Source organism: Vicugna pacos, unplaced genomic scaffold (assembly GCF_048564905.1).
Source record: "Vicugna pacos unplaced genomic scaffold, VicPac4 scaffold_19, whole genome shotgun sequence".
NCBI lineage: Eukaryota > Metazoa > Chordata > Mammalia > Artiodactyla > Camelidae > Vicugna > Vicugna pacos.
Window position 1 is genome coordinate 65,258,790 of NW_027328740.1, and position 18,652 is coordinate 65,277,441.

The 18,652-nt window shown below is 40.1% G+C and overlaps 1 protein-coding gene across 5 annotated transcripts in view; it reads left to right on the top strand.

Moving 5' to 3' along the window:
* Window positions 1-18,652, top strand: part of LOC140693124 (uncharacterized) — an 843,637-nt gene that overhangs the window by 754,711 nt on the left and 70,274 nt on the right. Inside the window, exon 3 of one of the 5 annotated variants that reach the window (XR_012068806.1) lies at window positions 8,204-8,290. The exons of the other annotated variants lie outside the window; for them this stretch is intronic. The gene's annotated coding sequence lies outside the window, so the exon portion shown is untranslated. Of the gene's footprint in view, window positions 1-8,203; window positions 8,291-18,652 lie in introns of those variants that run through there. 5 annotated transcript variants of the gene reach the window in all.

Consider the following 18,652-nt stretch of genomic DNA (forward strand, 5'->3'; position numbering starts at 1 on the left):
GGGCAGTAGATCTGTTCGTATAATAGAAATTTAGTTCATTGAGTTAATCTAGAAACCCTTCCTGCTCCGTTTCTGTCCATGCTTGCCATGTGACTGCCTGCCCGTTATTGGGCAGTGGAGGAGAAAATGTACTCATGGTTGAACTCTGATATTTCAGTCTGGTTCATAGATTCACGTCTTCTGTTACATTAATAAGCTAAGTTTCTGGTTTTCTTGCATCAGTGTCTCATGACTTTGGTTAATGTGAAACCAGTCCATGGGGGCCCAGGGGTGATGACGGTATAATTTCTGAGCACGCTGTGGCACTTCTACCCATGCAGACGTGGCTGAAGGATGTCCACCTTCCTCACTGATTTCCCCCAACAGCAGGGTCCTCTCCCACCCCTGGATGTGAGGTTGGGAGCTCTCTGAGTAGGCCAGTCAGAGGCCCAGTTAACCAATCAGAAAATGATGAAGTACCTGGAAGTGGGTTTAATAGAAGAAAAGGGCTTCCAGGTAGTCAGATGGGCTGTTCGAGTCCATTTGGTGAAAAGCTGTCCACTGTCTGTGGTTTAGCTGCTTCTTTGCTATTGAAAAGTCTGGAGTAGATGAAGGGATTTTAAAAAGCAGAAAGGAATGATTTCAGGTGGTACGTCCACACTGGTGAGAAGTGATGGATGACCACCAGTGTGAGGCATATACAGAGTCTTACAAACTTCATAAAACAGCATTAAAAGCTCTGCCATCTGAGTGCACTTCATATGGGGTCCAGATCATCACTGGTGACGCAGTGAGGGCAAGTAACTGATGATGGCAGAAAGAACATGGACGCATCAAAAAGGTCTCGTTCACGTTCCCTGTTTAAGGGATGCGGCACAGTGTAATATATTTGAGCTGGTTTTTCACTGAAAAATTTTTAGTGTTTTCTGGGACTCCCCAGTACCCCAAGGGTCCATGCAGCTGGGTGTCCCCTCAGTGCAGCACTGTCAGCGCTTGCCCTGGGCTGACGCGGTGTCACACGGAGTAGGACGGTCAGCGTCCCCGGCTCCTCTGAGCTCCGTCTCCTCATCCGCAGAGCCGGGTTTCTCATCCGTGTCTACTTAGTAGGGTTGTTGAGAATCACACGTGAAGCTTCAGGGGTGACTTGTGGTTGTCTCTGTGATTGGCATATAGTGAATATTTGATAGAAACACTTGTTTTTTTAGTATAATTGTAGTACCTAGGTTGCAGTGGTTTTTAGTCTGCGTTTTTTTTATAACTTTATTCTTATTTTTTTTGTTTTGCAACTTTGTTTATTTATTTTTATTTTTATTTTTTAACATTTTTTTATTGATTTATAATCATTTTACAGTGTTGTGTCAAATTCCAGTGTTCAGCACAATTTTTCAGTCATTCATGGACATATACACACTCATTGTCACATTTTTTTCTCTGTGATTTATCATAACATTTTGTGTATATTTCCCAGTGCTATACAGTGTAATCTTGTTTATTTATTCTACAATTTTGAAATCCCAGTCTATCCCTTCCCACCCTCTCCCCCCCCCCCCGGTAACCACAAGTCTGTATTCTCGGTCCATGAGTCTATTTCTGTCCTGTATTTATGCTTTGTTTTTGTTTGTTTTTGTTTTTTAGATTCCGCATATGAGCGATCTCATATGGTATTTTTATTTCTCTTTCTGGCTTACTTCACTTAGAATGACATTCTCTAGGAGCATCCATGTTGCTGCAAATGGCATTATGTTGTCGGTTTTTATGGCTGAGAAGTATTCCATTGTATAAATATACCACATCTTCTTTATCCAGTCACCTGTTGATGGACATTTAGGTAGTTTCCATGTTTTGGCTATTGTAAATAGTGCTGCTATGAACATTGGGGTGCAGGTGTCATCCTGAAGTAGTTTTCCTTCTGGGTACAAGCCCAGGAGTGGGATTCCTGGGTCATATGGTAAGTCTATTCCTAGTCTTTTGAGGAATCTCCACACTGTCTTCCATAGTGGCTGCACTATTCTTATTTTTAAATATGCACTTAGTTTATTTATTTTTTTGGAGGTACTGGGGACTGAAGCCAGGACATTGTGCATGCTATGCAGGTGCTCTACAACTGAGTAAAACACACCCTCCTTTTCTGCACTTGAATATAAATATTGCTATACACAAAATAGCTCTTAAACACCATCATGGGACCTAGTCACTGTATAGACAATTGAACACGTATGCTATTTCAATAGGAATAAATGTTGATGAGACATACATTTCTGAATCTGTTAATGTGCTTAAAAACGATCATAGGTAGTGATAAACACGAATCTTTGATCCAGTACTTCTTAGGGTCTGTTTTGCCATCAAGGGAAATTACATTCTACAGAGAAGGCTAATTGGGTCTCTTTGATATTTGGATGGTTTAGCAGATGATGAAGACTTTCAAAAGCTGAAAGTTTTGTATTTTAAATTAACTACAAAGTTATCTTCTACAAGTTGTAAGTACTAAGCTTGTGAAGTGCTCAGTAATCCAGGGGGTATGTCTGTGTCTGTGTGAACGTTTGTGTGTGTGATATCAGGAAGATAGAAAGAAGTTCCATATAGACTTCTGATAACTTTCTCCTCCATTTCAAGGTGTAGGCATATATTTACATAAATAAATTGATATTCTTTTGTCATTTGGCATGTTGGGAATAAGACTTTCTCATACTTGTTTCAGAAGGGTTAGGGAGGTTGAGCTTAGGAAATGGGAGGATATAGAGACAGGGAGGTTCTTTAAACTGTGCAGAATGAGAAATAGTAACTTTTCTCTTTTCTTCTAGAGAAAACTGGCACTGAATTGTAACATAATATTACTCAGAATTGCTTTTCTGATCAGATACAAGTACCTCAGATTTTTTAAGGCAACATGAAAGATGAAATATGTTTTAGCATTTATCTTTAAAAGAAGTTTTATTTTTCAAGTAAAAGGTTATAGCCTGTTCTTTCTTCCAGCGGTACAAGAAATTCTCATTGATCTATCTAAATGACCTCTGTGCTTAGATTCTTTGTGTTTTTTTTTTCTTTAAGTGCTTGTTTCATTGTGGTTTGAATGAATGTTTAAAATTTCTGGATTTTGATCTTTAGAACATGCTGATTTATCAAAACTGTTAAAAACCTGATTGTTCTCTGCTCCTGGTTTGGTGGGACAACCTACTGATTTCTGTTGTCTGTTCAAGAGGGAAATTCTTCCTCTAGCCTGCAGATCATTAAGTGAATGGTTTGCAGTGTGCCTTTAAAATTATTTGTATGCATTGAGCATGTTTGTCCAGTGAAATTTAAATTGACTCATTGTAATGACTTTGCTTTGATTCTGTGGTTTTGATCCTCTCCACAAGAATTTGAATTCTCTGTTGCATTTTGTATACGTGTTCTTAACAAGGGAAGAAATTTTACATTTTTTACAGAGGTGGGTTTTCCTATCCCCTCTGAATGCCTTCTAAAATTGATACATTAAAAATCTGTTATTGCAGTGCATAATTATTTCATAAACTATTTTTTGGCATAATCAGAAACAATGACCAAGAATGATAATAAAATATACGAAAATCTTCCTTCCTTTGAAGAATAGAAATCAGGTAGTCAGGCTCCCTCATGCTTTGTGCCTGACACAATTACTCTCATGTCATTGTGTATCATGATTCGGAGATGGAGTTGCTTCAGGTTTATAGATTTTTGTTTTAAAATTTGTGTTGAATACTTTCTCCAGACTGATGTTTCCTGTTGTGTTTGTGGAAAGAGTAGAAGGGAAAAAAATACTTTGTTTTGTTTTCAGGAGGCCTGAGTTGATGAGAAAAGTGTTGAGGGTGGGCTGAGGAAAAGAGTGACACTCCCTCTCCTCCTGGCTGAAATTGATGAACAAAGAAATCAATTAAGTATATCGATATTTGACCAATAGAATTTAGCGAGCCCAAACTGGCTAGAAATGCACAACGGAAATTACTGAATTCAGCTGCAGAATGAGGTGCTTTACCAGGTAGAAGCAGCAGAGAGCAATCAGAAAAATCAGTAATATGATGAGATATAAAAGGAATATTATATCTTTTATTTCTGAAACTTTTCTACGGAAAGTTGTGTAGAGCTAAAATTAAGTTTCAAGCATCAGGAGTTAAGAGAGTGGGTGGTTCCGTAGGATCGTTATTCTCGGATGTGCGTAGACCCTGCTAGAGTGGCTGAAGATGGCAGAAAGAGACCCACATCCAGGATTAGTCATCCTAGGGTGTCCTCCATCATGGTTCCATGTGGGAGCCCATGATTGGGTTAACAAATTATAACACAGCACAGTCGCCTCTGAACTTTAAGAAGAAAAAATATGCTTTGGTACTGCTTTGCAAGCAAGTTCCTGTGCATCTTCACTCCAGTCTCCTTTCCTTAAAAAGCAGAGACAATGCTTTGCTTGTGTAGTTGAGGTTTTAGGTAGCACTCTGCTGGTTGCAAAGCAAGGACCGAGACCCTCAGCTATAAACGCTGGGCTTGTGTGTTGTTAGTCTATTATCCTCAAAACAAAGACCTGGCTGGTCTGGTGGTGTGCTTTGTAATGAACATATCTAAAAGTGTATCTTGTTCCCCTCACCCCATGACTTCCCTAAACATACACTAATCCTTTGTACTCATTGTATATTCTACAATCTCTGCCTCATCCTGTCTTTCCCGAATTTCCTCCTTACTATCTCACAACTGTTAACGAATTTTTCCTTTGATTATACACAATAAATATGGGAACATTTGAGAGGCTCATGGAGATGGCTCCCTAGTCCCTCTCGATTTCTTGACTTTTTCCACAGAGTCTTGAATAATCATTCCGTGTCGGTAAGACTTCTGCCAGCCAGAACCCACAGTTCCAGGTGAGAAGGATGCAGGCTTTATCTCTCCTACCGGAGGGAGAGACAGAAGAGAATTGAGATATGCTCCCCCGTGATCCCTTCCTGCCCCAGGTCTACTGCAGTTCACCTGCAGCCTTCTGGCCTCTGCTCACACTGCCTCTGTCCCAGGACTAAACTCATCCTTTTCTTCCCTTGTCAACATTTCCGGTACCTTTCAGAACTTGGTCTCTTCCCTGCAATTCAACCCTGGCAGATGTGATGGTGGTCAGCGTGCTGGTGGGTAGTCCTTTGGGGACCCCCAGGAGCCATGCTGATTCTCCTGAGTCTATCAATCTGGGTTACAGAACAGTCGAGCACCGAAGGAAGCCCATTCACGTGATGTCAACACAGCATTTCATCACTTTCATTTTATTTTTAAATTTTCGGTGGAGAAAATATTTGTAGCAAACTCTTCCAGATATTCGCCGCCTGCTTTCCTCACCACCATTTCCTTGTTGGATCTGGTGCTAGTTTTATGAATCAGGATTCTTCTCTGCTCATTTCTGGCAGCAGGGCTTGCCGAATCCTTGATCTGCATTTGAAGCAGAATGCTTCTTCGTGATGTCAAGGTGATTCTCCTATTTCTGAATATTTCGTGTACACTCAGCAACTGTTTCAAGTGAAATGCTCTTGTCCAATTTCGGTTAACTCACATTTGCTGATCTCCTGCTTTCATGCTGAGAGCAGTTTCTTTTTCCTCTAATAAAAGTTAGCAATTTGCAGTTACTCTGGAAGGTACTGCCCCGAGATGCTTTTGTTCTTAACAGTTTTAATACAATTCACCCATTAAAATGTACATCGGTTTTTACTCTATGCCCAGAATTGTGCATCCCATTCGGTCTTAGAACATTTTCATCCCCCCAACAGGATGCCCCGTATGCATAAACAGACATTCCCATCTTCCCCATCCTCCCCCAGCCCCAAGGAGCCACTTTTCTCTCTGTGGATTTGCCTGTGCTGGACATTTAATGTAAATCGAGTCACTTCATGTAAGTGGAACCGTCTATTGTGACCGACTACTTTCACACTGAGTAACGTTTTCAATGTTTGTCCATGTTGTGGCCTGAGTCACTATTCTATGCTTTGCTATTGCTGAATAACATTCCACTCTATGGCTGGGCCCCTCTGTTTACCCATTCACCAGGTGATAGGCAATTGGGTTGTTTCTGCTTTTTGGCTGTGATGAGTAATGTCGCCGTGGACACTCATGTGGGATTTTTTATGTGGATATCTGTTTTCAGTTCTCGTTCGTGTGTGCCCAGAGAGCAGAATTGCTGGGTAAGTCAGAAACGAAATGTTCAACTCTCTGAGGCCCTGCCAGGCTGTTTTCCAAAGTGGCCACGCTGTGTTACGTCCTCACCAGCAAGGGCTGTGCGCTCCACTTCCTCTGTGTCCTCATTAGTGCTTGTTACCATTTTTTTTATTATAACCTATTGTTGTGAGTGTGAAGCGGCTTCTCCTAGTGGTTTTGACTTGATTTTCCTTACAGCTAATGCTATTGAACATCATTTCATTGTGCTTATTGGACATTTCTATGTTTTTCTTGAAAAATACCTTTTCAGAACATTTATTAATTTTTTAATTGAGTTGCCTTTTTATTGTTGAGTTGTAGGGGGTTTTTTTCTTCATTTGGAGATACAAATTCCTTATGAGATAAATGATTTGAAAAAATTTTCTCTAGTGTGTTGTTTTTTCACTTTCTGAATCGTGCCCTTTGAAGCAAAGTTTTAAATTTTGATGAACTCCAATTTATCTCTGTTTTCTTTGTTCCATGTGTTTTGGGGTATTATTTTAAATCTGAAGTATTTTATTTAAGCTTTTATGTATAAAATATCTAAATTTGTAGAAACAGTCTAGGAGATGGGTGCGGTTGTTTTCCCCTGTCTTTGGATAGGAGACTGAGGTGCAGAAAATTTCACTGAAATATCAGTGTCACAGCTACCCAGTGCTGTGGGAGTTCAGACCCCTCATGTTTTTCCCCAGAATATGTGATCTTCACCACCATGCTCCACTACTGCCTGGAATCATTAATGAAAACATCTTTCCTTTTTTGATTTCTTGTTAGTTTGTTTTCTCATTGGGGACCTCATCTCCTTATTTTCCTTTCGGATGTCAGTGTAGATTTATTATAGGGCTCATGTAGGCAGAAGCATTGCTATCAGTTAACTTCTTTATTACTCACTCTCCAGTGATGATTGTTGCTAGTTGACCTAATCAAGTCATGCTTAAGTCTTTCCTGCTCATGACACTAAAAACAGTCATGACTTACAGAACGCTCAAAGAAGAAAGTACTTGATTGATTTTATTTTGCTACCCAATCAAACCAATCAAGTAAAAACCCCAGTGTTGACACAGACTATAAGCCCTCCAGAATAGGGTCACTGTCTTCCTTGTGTTTCATTTATTTGGTCACAGTGTCTGGATAGTGCTTTGCTGTCCAGCAGTTTTGTGAGGATACTGTGCTCGTGAATATTTGTAAGCACAGAATTTTGACAACAGACTGTGTTGTTCATTTCACAAGGGAAAAGATAATATAGAAATACTGCTCAGATCTATTTTAAAATTAAGCTTGGAAATTTGAGAAGAATTCAAGAAGCCATACAAAGCTCTTTTTCACTAATTTTAGATCTATCTTAGACACTTTATGGTTACATAGCAGAGTAACTTATCAAGTAGATTTGACAAGAGGAGTGTTATATTGATTATTTGATTTAGTTGAAATATTCTACCAGGGATAAAGTCATAAGTGCCCATAAATGAACAAATATGTTTGTATTTCTATGCAACATGGGAGCAGACTACATATGTTTCTATATAATATATATGACTGTGTGTTTTAATCTGCCTGTCAGTGTTTTTTATAGTTTTTCAGCAATGTTATAACTTCAGAATTCTTCTAAGTTATTCACTCCCGATATTACTGCACTTTGTACTGTGTATTCTATCTTATGGATGGGATTCCACTGTCCCCTCAGTGAGGAATTTCCTCTCCTATTCCGTTAGTAGCAGAGTTAAAGGAACTGTGATTTCTAGGCCTTTGCTTTCCATGTGTTTGCAGTTGGCTGTAAATCACGAATTTCCTTTTCTTGAGTTTTCATTTTTCAATAAGAATTTTTAAAATAATTGTTAATATGTTTCACCAGTCTCCCTAGAAACTTGATGTGTTTGTGCTTTTCAGTTTTCAATTTATGAAAATTGTAAATGCACACTTGTTTTTAAGTAGTCCTTTTTCACTAGATATTTGTTTACTTCTTTAGAGTTAAAATAATTTTTTCCCAATGAATGAATCGGTGTTCATGTTTTAAAAGATAACTTACTTTTTATTTTTCTTATTCTAACAGGTATATTTGTTGTACAGAATTTAGAAAATAAGGATAAACAAAATAATAACTTAAAAATGGCCTCTAATCTCACTTGGAGATACAGATGTAAGGTTTGAAATTGAGAATTACAAGTCCTCTCACGTTGTACTTCTCCTTCAAGTACGTTTTGGTTACTGAGACCCTCGAATTCCCATATGAATTGTAGCAGCAGCTAGTCAGTTACTGCAGAGGAGCCCGCTGGGATTGTGATCGGGACCACGTTGTATGTATGCATCGCTCTGGAGAGCACTGCCATCCCAAGAATGCTGTCATCTGATCCAGGAATCTGCGTGGTGTGTCTTTCCAGGTATTTAGGTATTCTTTAACTTTTTCAGCAATGTGTATGGTTTACATAGTATTATTTTATTTATTTTTTGCCTTTTTACTGAGGACAAGTGTGCAAGGTACCAGGATTAGAATTGTATTATAGCCCCGCAACTTGCTGCCACCATGGACGCTGCGGTCTCTCTTTGCCCTTTGTAAAATCTCGCACAAAATAGGACCTAAGTAACTCTCTCTTGAAAGAATGATTATATGATTGCTGGATGATGCTTGAGAGTCCTTGTGATGATGTCTTTTTCCCAGACTTTCCTCTCTTCTTAACTATGCCCTTTCCCTTCCTTTCTTCCAGCCTGGGTTTCAGCGTGCCTGTGGCATTGATTTTTCTTGTCTGTGGACTCATCCTTTCACTAGTTCATGATAATGTTACATGTGGGCTGTGGAAACTTGCTAGATGTCAAGAAAGAGCAAATCCATTGCATGCTAGATTTTTTAGAGTGTGTTATTGTATTATCGATTGAAATTAAATCAGGCTGACCCATTGAGCCATCCCCTGAGCTCTTTTCGCCTTCCTACAGGTGATACTGCTCTCGTTGCTGCATGTGCCCTTCCCCCAGACTCGGTTTTGGAGTTGAGTAAGTCACCATCACTGGAGCCCTCTCATTAAAAGATGAAGAAAACCTTTGCTCCTTCTCCCTGGTTGGGGACTTGGATGAGATGAGGTAACAGATAAAGAATGGAGCCCCACCTCATTCTGACCACCGCTCTTTCCGTTCATTTCTCCAGGGGAAGGGTACAATTCAAAAATATAAAGATTGTGAGCTAATGAGATAGACAAGACAACCGATCATTTATTAAATATCCTTTCATGCCAGAAACAAATGTATTATACACACAAAAAGCACATAAATTACGGTAGTACTGTGGTTACAAACGTGGGTCCGAGTTCGATTCCTGCTCTGGAGTGACAAGTCCTGTGAGATGGAGAAATGGTAGATCGGCTTAGCCTCTCTTGGACTTGTTTTCTGTCCTGCAGAGATGGGGTTCGCTAGGCATCCCTACCCCGTAGAGGTGCTGTGGGGTGTAAATGACGTGAGTGGGCAGCCCGAGCACACCTGCTCGTTCCTCGTAAGTGCAGGATAGCACAGCTTTTGCGGTGATGCCTTTATGACCACACCGTGTAGACTCTCAGTGCTCCGAAGGGATGCCTTGTGGATTGGAGATGGGATTCTCACTTCTGTAAATACCCAAGAATTGGGTTATTCGCCCTTGCTGATTTGAATCTATTCTTTAGAAAGTACATAATGTAGATATATTTTTCAAACATGCATGCTTTTTATCTTTTATTATTTATACTTCTACCCTCTCATCTCTTGGTGTGACATTTCATGGAATCCAGGAAACAGTCCTAAGCCACCTGCCTCTTCACACTTCTTTGTGGTGGTTTTCTTCCCTGGCTAGAAGAGGGTTTTGCATAGGAAATTTTGTTTGCTCCCCTTCTCTTGGAGTCTCCCTGTTTGTCTGCCCATCTCTCACCTGTCCATCTGTCCACTTCTCTACCCACTCATTCTTCTGACTTGTTCCAAGAAGCATTTCAGGCAGCTTACAGAAGAACAGATACCAAATAAACAGGTGAGAAAATGGGGCCAATTTCAGACAGTGAGGCTTGCAGTTGAGCCTGTGTGAGATTTGCAGGCGTGAGACACACGCCTCTGCCTTGTGCCTTATAAGATAGACAGCATCAATATGCCTGAGGCTCCCAGCAGACACAGGGAAACAGGGTTTGTGGGAGATGCTCACTGTCTGTGAAATAAATAAGTGGCTTAGGAGAAGCCCAGACTTTCCAACTACTAAGGCTTAGGAGAATATATTGAGTGTCTTCCAAAATCAGATTATTGCATCTTTTCTTTTTCAGAGTTTTATGTATAGTTGGTTTACATTCTATACCTGGAAATTTCTCCAAAACTGCTGCCCACGTGAGTCCCATGACTCGGGAATGGGGTGGTTCTGCTCATTGACGGGTGTTGGCCAGAAACGGAAAATGACAGCCTCAAAGGAGCCTGGGATTAAGCAGTTATGTTTTGTCAGTGCTGTAGATTTCAGAAAATACTTTTACCATTTCTCTCCGCCTGAGGAAGCAGCGTGCTCTCTTCCCAGCATCAGGAGCTCAGGGCCACGTGATGGTGGGGGCTGACTGCACTGCCGTCAAAACAGCTGTGCTAGTCACTGCAGGTGTGGTGCTTTCACGTAGTGCATTTCATGTTCTTTAATAGGTTTCAACAGGTAGTTAATTAACTGAGTTAATTAACATTTAATAAATATAATGCTTTGTTGAAAAGACAGTTATAGGCAGAATATAAGTTGTGAACAATATAAAAACTGTTTCAATACTGAAATTTCAGTAGGGAAGATTCAGTTTATCTTATTTCCGCCTCTCTTTAAAAGAGAAAAGAAACAAGACAGAAAAAGCAGAGGATGATTTCTGTTCTTCCTCTCGGCTTGCAGGTGCCTTCACCTCCAGTGGCATCCATCCAGACACCAGCACTGACACTGGCCGTGCTCAGAACTGCCTCAGCCCTGAAGACACAACTGACAAATGAAAGGGGGACGCGCCCTGTTACAGCGGGTGCTTTCAATTTTTGGGTCCTTATGTAACTGCGCGGTGTTATTCAGGATCACCCATTCTGCACTGTGTGACGGTGCTTCGGTGTCTCCTAGTTATTTGTTTCTGTAAGTACTCATGTATTTTTTCCAATGTGTGTTACTAGACATCTAAAAATGCATTTTTCAGATGAAAAATAATGTGTATTTAATATAAAATTCTGAAAAAAGGGTCAAAAGGGTCTATCCTGTTCCCAGTATTCAGAGATAATAATTAACACTTTAAAATCTATTTTCTGTTCTTTTCATCAGTGTGTATTACCTCTGTCATAAAAGCCAGCAAGCACTGTGTGCCTGTTTGCTGTGTGGAGACCTCCATTTTCCATTCAGCTTATGACAATTTTTTTTACAGTATTCTATCTCCGCTGGCATGATTTTTAATGACCATTATAGCATTCTGTCTTGTGGAGTCCTCGTCCATTTTACGTTGGACTTAAGTAAACTTTTATATTCCAAGTAAACTTAACTGGAATACTGAAAAGAGAACTGTGGTGGTACCGAAAGTCCCCTACTTCCCTTCCCCTTTTTTCCTGAGAGTAAAAACTGCTGACAATGTGGAGTATATATTTCATGACCTTTATGCCTATGTCATATATATATACACACATACATACACGTATATGAGAAATCTATGTATATGTGTGTGTATATATGCTTTATTGAAAAATAAGGCCATACTATATGTTTTCTGCAGCTCGGTTTATTCACTCAGGTATATATCACAGACGTCCTCTCCCTCCAGACTCACCCGGTCCTTTCAGATAGAGTAGAGTGGTCTCCTGATGTGCAGGTTTGGTCTCTTGTGTAAGGACACCTTTCGTGGGAGAGAACTGTGGACAAGGCCTTGGACCACGCCGAAACACTGGAACTTTAGTGGCCACAGCTCACCGTGATTTACCGCATCATTGTCTTGATGGTGGACACTTAAGTTTTCTCCATTTTCCACTGTCAGAAAGGGTGTCTGACTGGCATCCTTCTTGTACAAACATTCCTGTGATCTTGTATAAGTATTCCTTTAGTTAAGGTTTCTGGAAATTTAGTCCTTGGATGTGACAACTACATAAATCACAGGCTCCTTTCAAGTGAATCTAGAAATTCCTTCTCCTGTGGGGAATGAAAAGATGTAGAATAACTTATGTAACCAATTCTCTATCCGTGGGTATGATTCCACTTCAGCTTTTCTTCCCACCAATGTAAACAGTGCTGTGTAAATTCTCTGATGAGTACATCTATTTGAACTGATTCTTTTTGTAAATGAAACGATTCCTAAAAGTGAAGTTCAGCCTGTGTGTACACACGTTTTCCAGGGTTTACATATCCATTGACATGTCGTCCTCCAAAAGATCGCTCACAGTTTGTTGTCTCAAAGATGGACACTAGCTAGAATATCTTTTAAAAATATTTGCCAATATGATGAGCAAAATGATTTTCATTGTTTTAGTTTGCACTTTATGACCAGTGTGGTATTGAGCATTTTTCACTCATTAGCCATCTGACTTTTAAAAAGTGAATGATCCCTTTTGTCCTTTGCAAATATTTAAGTGAGGGAGCTTCTTGTTGCTTTGTGACAGCTCTATGTATATTATGAACATTAGCCCCTTGTCTTCATCAACATGTATCACAGAGCTTTCCCTTGTCATTTTTTGCCTTTCATTTTGTTCAGTAGGTTCATTTTTGTTATGGCCCAAAATAAACTTTAGATAGTAAATGTCTTCTTTTTCGGTTTTATTCTTGATATTATTCTTAGAAATGCTTTCTTATAATGGTATAAATTTCTTCTGTAGGTTTTCTTAATCTCTAAGATGGAGATGATAATAGTGTTGTCATAGTGAGGAGAAGCTGAATTGATATGAGCAAAGAGTTGTATTTGCTCTTATTAGTACTTTCTAATATTTACATCACTTTCTGTAATTTTTCTTGCAGTCATTTTGACCGGAATAGAATTTGTTTTTTCAAGGGGATTCTGTGATTGTCCCAAGACAATTATTGAATTCCTACTTTGCTCTTCAATTTGAAATCCCACCTGTAAAAATACTTATGTACACTAGAGTCTCTTTTTGAGCTCATGATTTATTTCTGTCAATCTTACTTTCCTACACTAGCACTATATCTTACATATTGTAAAAATTTATTTAATATCTGACAGTGCAAATTTTTTGATTTGCTTTTCGATCCCTATTTTTCTTTGCTAGTATTATGACTTCATTTTTCCTGAAGAATTCTAATATAATTTTTTCAAGTTAAAAAAAAGGATAAGTGTTGTCATGGGATTTTTTAGTAATTTTGAATTATCTTTAGGAGAACGTACATCTTTACAAAACTGTTTTCCTCCATACAAAGGTTGATGTCTCTACTTTCACACTTCTTACTTTACCCCTCAGTACAGTCCTGTACTTCCTCCATATACAACATGGGCATTGTTTTTGAGTTTATTCCAGATTATTGTTGATGTTTTTGTTAATTTTTTAAGTGAGAAATTTTTGCTATTATATTTTTTAACTGTTAAAACTGACACCTAGGAAGGCAGATTCGGTTTGTAAATACTCACTTTGTAACTTCTCATTTAAAATTGTAAGTATTAAGTACTCGATACACAATCCTTTCTTTTCTGTTTTTAAAAATTTGTTTCCAAGATTCTCAAAATGGTCATAGCTAAGTAGTATAGGTGGGGAGAGAGATGGAGAGAGGTAGTGTGGCTCATGTACAAACTGTGAGCACTTTCATGGCTGCCTTTATGCTGGAAAAGCTGCTGAAGAGTCCAGGTTAGACCAGGGGTGGCTTTGTATGCACTTGAAAGCCAGCTTTCCTGCCTGTATGGTGAAGCCTGGTGGGCGTGGCAGGTAGATGATCAAGGTCGAATGGAGGTTATTGGCTGCACAGAGCGCTGTGCCTGAGAACTGGAGACCATCGCCATGGGAAATGCTTGGTGCCAGGAACAATGCAGAGTAGCTGGGGACCCTGTGTGTTAAGGATTTTCCAGCCCTCGGAGTGGGAAGTTCAGACTCTGCATTCAGATCTGAGTTTGACTTCATCCTCTTTAGTTTACTTGTCCTCTGACTTTGGTCAAGCTATATACCCTCTTTCACTTCCTGTTTCCTTGTCTCTCAAAGTAGGAGAATTACAGCCTGCTGCTAGAGTGTTTGATCAGGTTAAATAATTTGTGTCTATAAGATGTCATGTACAGTCACAAGCTCAGTGAGAAAAGGGCTGTTGCCTGTTCTTCTGCAACTCAGTGCTTGACAAGACATGGGGGAAAGCCAGTCCGTAATTTGTGTGTGATGCAAGTAGGAACAAAAATAATGTCTTGCCTTTCCCTAGCAGTACTCTTACAGCTTTGCTTCATTTACATCTTTCCTCCTTTCCTTTCCTCTTTCCCATCCTCCACCAAAAGAGCCTGAGACTCTCTCAGAATAATAGATTCAAATTAATTTAAAGGTAGGCTCATTCTCACGAAATAATAGTAACATAAAAAAAAATCTGTGCACATCCCAGAATACGTTGTATTTGATTTACACACACACACGTGTGCACACACACACACACACACACACAATCAGGCTACCTCCCACTTGCAGAGGGAGAAGGACCACTTTTTCTGAGTTTTCACTCACTGAGCGTGAGAACAATGTCTCTTACACAGACTTTCACCAGGCTTCGTGCATGGTGTTTTTAATTGAATTTCGGCTTTGTAGCCATAGATATAGTCTCCTAATAGAAGAGAGAAAGTGGAGACATAGACATTCTGCTGAGATATTGGTGTCATCATATTTTAGTTGGAACGGACTTAAGACAGCATAGAGTCATAACATTTCATGGGTGAGAATCCATGATGTTGTCACTTGGACAAGAACTTGGATCTTCTGCCATCTTGTCCACGTGGGTGAAGAGGCAACTGGGCAGGGGATGGTAGGGATCCTTCTTGCTTGAGTTCCATGTTCTTGCTAGTTTTCATTGCTCAGCTGCCTTTAGTTTATGTACATGAGGCCTCACATGGGAAGGTCACTCTGTCCTGATAGAATGAGTTTCTTATCAGCAAAAAGCTCTGGACCCACTCATATTTCCCAGAGTTTTCTGCTGACCTGCTGACACTTTATATAATTGAGACTTAAGAAAATACTGAATATAAAATCCTTATTGTTATTGTTTGCCCTCGAGTTCCATAGGAATGAGGTGCTGTCTCAGGCTGTCTAAAGTTAGATCTGAACAATGATAGGGTGATAGGTTGTGCTGCTTTACCTCCAAAGTCAAAGGGGATTTCCACCTTAGCTTTTAGAATCAGGCAGATTAGTTCAAATCTTGCCTTTACCAATTATTATCTTTGTGTCTTGGGGGAGAAACTGTACTTTTTTGTGTCCAAATTTGTTTATCTGTAAATAAGTTCAGTATTTATTTTAAGGTTTCTGTTTCAGAATTGAATGAGCTAATACTCTCATTTATACCTAAAATAGTGATTGCATGGTTCTATGCTGGTGCCTTGGTAGTTGATTACTAAGGGACTCCGCAGTGAGAATGGGGGTGGGGGACTCCGGGGTAATAGAGCTTATATTCCAGGATATGCTTGTAAAAGACTGGATGTGCAGTGGATTTTTAGTAAATATCTACTCCTTTCCTAATCTGCATTGATTGTGTATATATCTTTATACTAATATATGAACAATTTTTATTGCAATTTAAATATCTTTGTAGTACTTACAATATGTAGCTTTAAAAAATACGTGAAATAAAATGATTTGACTTTTATTTTCTTTTCAATAAGCATAACAAAACAAAATAAAAAGAAGAAAATGTTTGAAGGAGTAGAAATAATTTTATTTCTTGGAATCAGTTCCGTATAATAGGTTTTTTGTTCGTGTTGTTAAACAGCATATAAAACTGATAAGTTGTGACATTCTGGAAATGAGGAAACAGTGGAGACATACTACCTCTAATGCAGTCACTTTGTTACCAAGTCCAAACTCGTTCTGCTTGTTGCATGACAGGCCTATAAATCGGGAGATGAGATGTTGGAGTAAGGAATAGTGACTTTATTTGAAAAGACGGCAGACCCAGAAAATGGCATATTGATATCCAGTAGAACTCTCTTCCCCAAGGCAGAATTCAGTCTCCTTTTATACTAAAAAGCGGCGGGGATGTGGCTGGTTGTTGCAAACTTCTTGCTGTATGAATTGTTTCTATTTGAAACCCTTTGTTCCTGCAGCTGTTCATGTGGGTCAAATTATGGTGCCCCCGTATAACCTCCAAAAAAAAGAATTTTTTTGCAACTTGCCATCTGTACATAAGTGTAGAAGAGCTAATATCCTTAAAGATCAGAGCCCGGAGAATAGGCCCTCCTGGGTATTTCAGGCTAAAGGCAACATTCTTTTACAAAAGGTGCAGAAACAGCAAGTCTGAGCCTAGAAAAAAAGGTACAGGTTTAAAGTCAGACGAACACATCTAACATGGAGTGAAATTTGTTCTTTTCTATTAGAATTACTTTTTCTACCTCATAAATAATTTTAGTAAGAAACATGAGCAATTTTTTTATTTTTGCTTCTTAATAAAGGACTAAAACTACACTTTAGTGAGCAGGGATGCTGTGCGTGCTTTGGGGTCACAGCAAACTCTTGTTGGGGGTGCTCGACCCTGCAACATGTCTGATGCCCCGTGAGTGTTGGTGAGGGTCCCCCTAACCAGGGGCTCTCTTCAGGAACCACCATATGGGCATTGACCTCTGGAGACATGTTTTTCAGCTGCAGGAAAATTTTTCAGAATCTGTGATGGGAAAATCACTCCAGCTGGGGATAATCAGGGAATAAAGGAAGAGGAAAAGGGCTTGAATTAGAGTAGAAGAGAAAGACAGAAGATCAGGGAGCCTGGGGGCTTGGCAGCGGGGCCTCGGGGGAGAGAGTAGCAGAGAAATGGAAGTGACCGTCTACGGAACCAGCTCCTGCACCTTTCCCCGCACCCAAGCCACACAGCTCTTAATTGGACCCAGGAATCTCTCCTGTCTGGATGTCACCCTGGGCAGAACCTTGAGAATCGAAGGTAAGGGGTGGGCAGCACTCACCTAGCGAGTCACTGAGGACTTTGATCAAGTCCACATTGACATTCCCAGTCATATGCCTTCACCTGTTCTTTATCTCAGGATCTGAGAAGCAGGAGCAAGGAACACAGGGAGAGATCCAGGAAGACATCTGACTGTGTTAAGAGACGACAGTCACAGCGACACTGGGAGTGAAAACACTTGTAGCAAAATAAAATAAATTCAAAACTATTGCATCAGAGCTGCATGTGTGAGAGAGCCTAAGCCTGTCTCAGAGTGCAGGGGACAAGAGGGAAGGAATGGTAAAATTAACACTGATAATTGAAATTTTGTTAAATAGCCTGCTACAGTTAATTTTATCACGTGAATGCATGCAGGTTTATTTCTATGAGCATTTATAGGTTCACACAACCCCACCAGCCCGTCTTGCCCCCATCGGGGATGGGATTTCTCAAGCACAGTGCCCCTCCTGCTTGCGTGGACCACGCTGCGGGTCCTCGCCTGGGGCCGCACTGCTACAGGACACTGAGTCCCCGAGGCACGGCCTGGGATACATGACAGGAACATCTGTGCTCTTGGCTGAGGGCCTCCGTTTCACCCTGCTGTGTAAGAATGCCGGTGACTCAGTTAGAAGCATGCATCCAAGCCGTCCTTCCGTGTCATCACCATGTAGAAGCAGTGTCTGAATCTTCTGAATTTCTGCAGAATGCGGTTTACAGTCACCTTCAACAAGTGAGTGTGTGTCCTCTTTCAAGTGGAGGAATTACTGCCGTTTTCCTGGAACTTACTCACCACTAGTCCATCTGATTTTTCTGTGCTAGGATTCAGTATGGCCTGCTAATAACTCTGCAGTCAGATCTAGAAACCCTGATGAAGAGGATTATTTATTTTCTTTTCTTATATGATAGAATTTTATTTTCAAAATTCTGAGTTTTCTGTTCTTGGAGGAATTTTTTTGGGGGTTGGATAAACAACTTTGCTCTTACCATCTTTGTGACCTGTTGCTATATGCGTCTCGCCTGTCTTCTGTCACTTGTGAGGCGGTTCCATTTGTGACCCTGTCCTGGTTGTTCATGTAATAAAACATAAAATCTGTAAAAGTACAGTCCCTTTTACTCCGAAGACATTCCACAAATACTCCTTTAATCTGGGTGTGGTTTTAACAAGACACAATCATTAGAACATATACTTGCAGGTTGCCAGTGCAAAATCCCCAAATCAATTGTCTAGCTCAACATCTAAAATCTTTCTAATCTACGTTGGATTTGTATGGATAAGTGAAGTTGTTTGCTAAGAACTCAAGACCAGGTTTATAATACAGGCTGATTTAGCTCAGCAGGTCCTCCCAAGCTGAAGCTCTGCCAGAGGGCGGGGCCAAGGGGAGAGGGCGGGTCCTGCCCTCCCTGAGCTGACAGTTTCATGGCAAAGACCTTCATCAGGTGAAGAAATTGAAGTTTCTTCTAAGA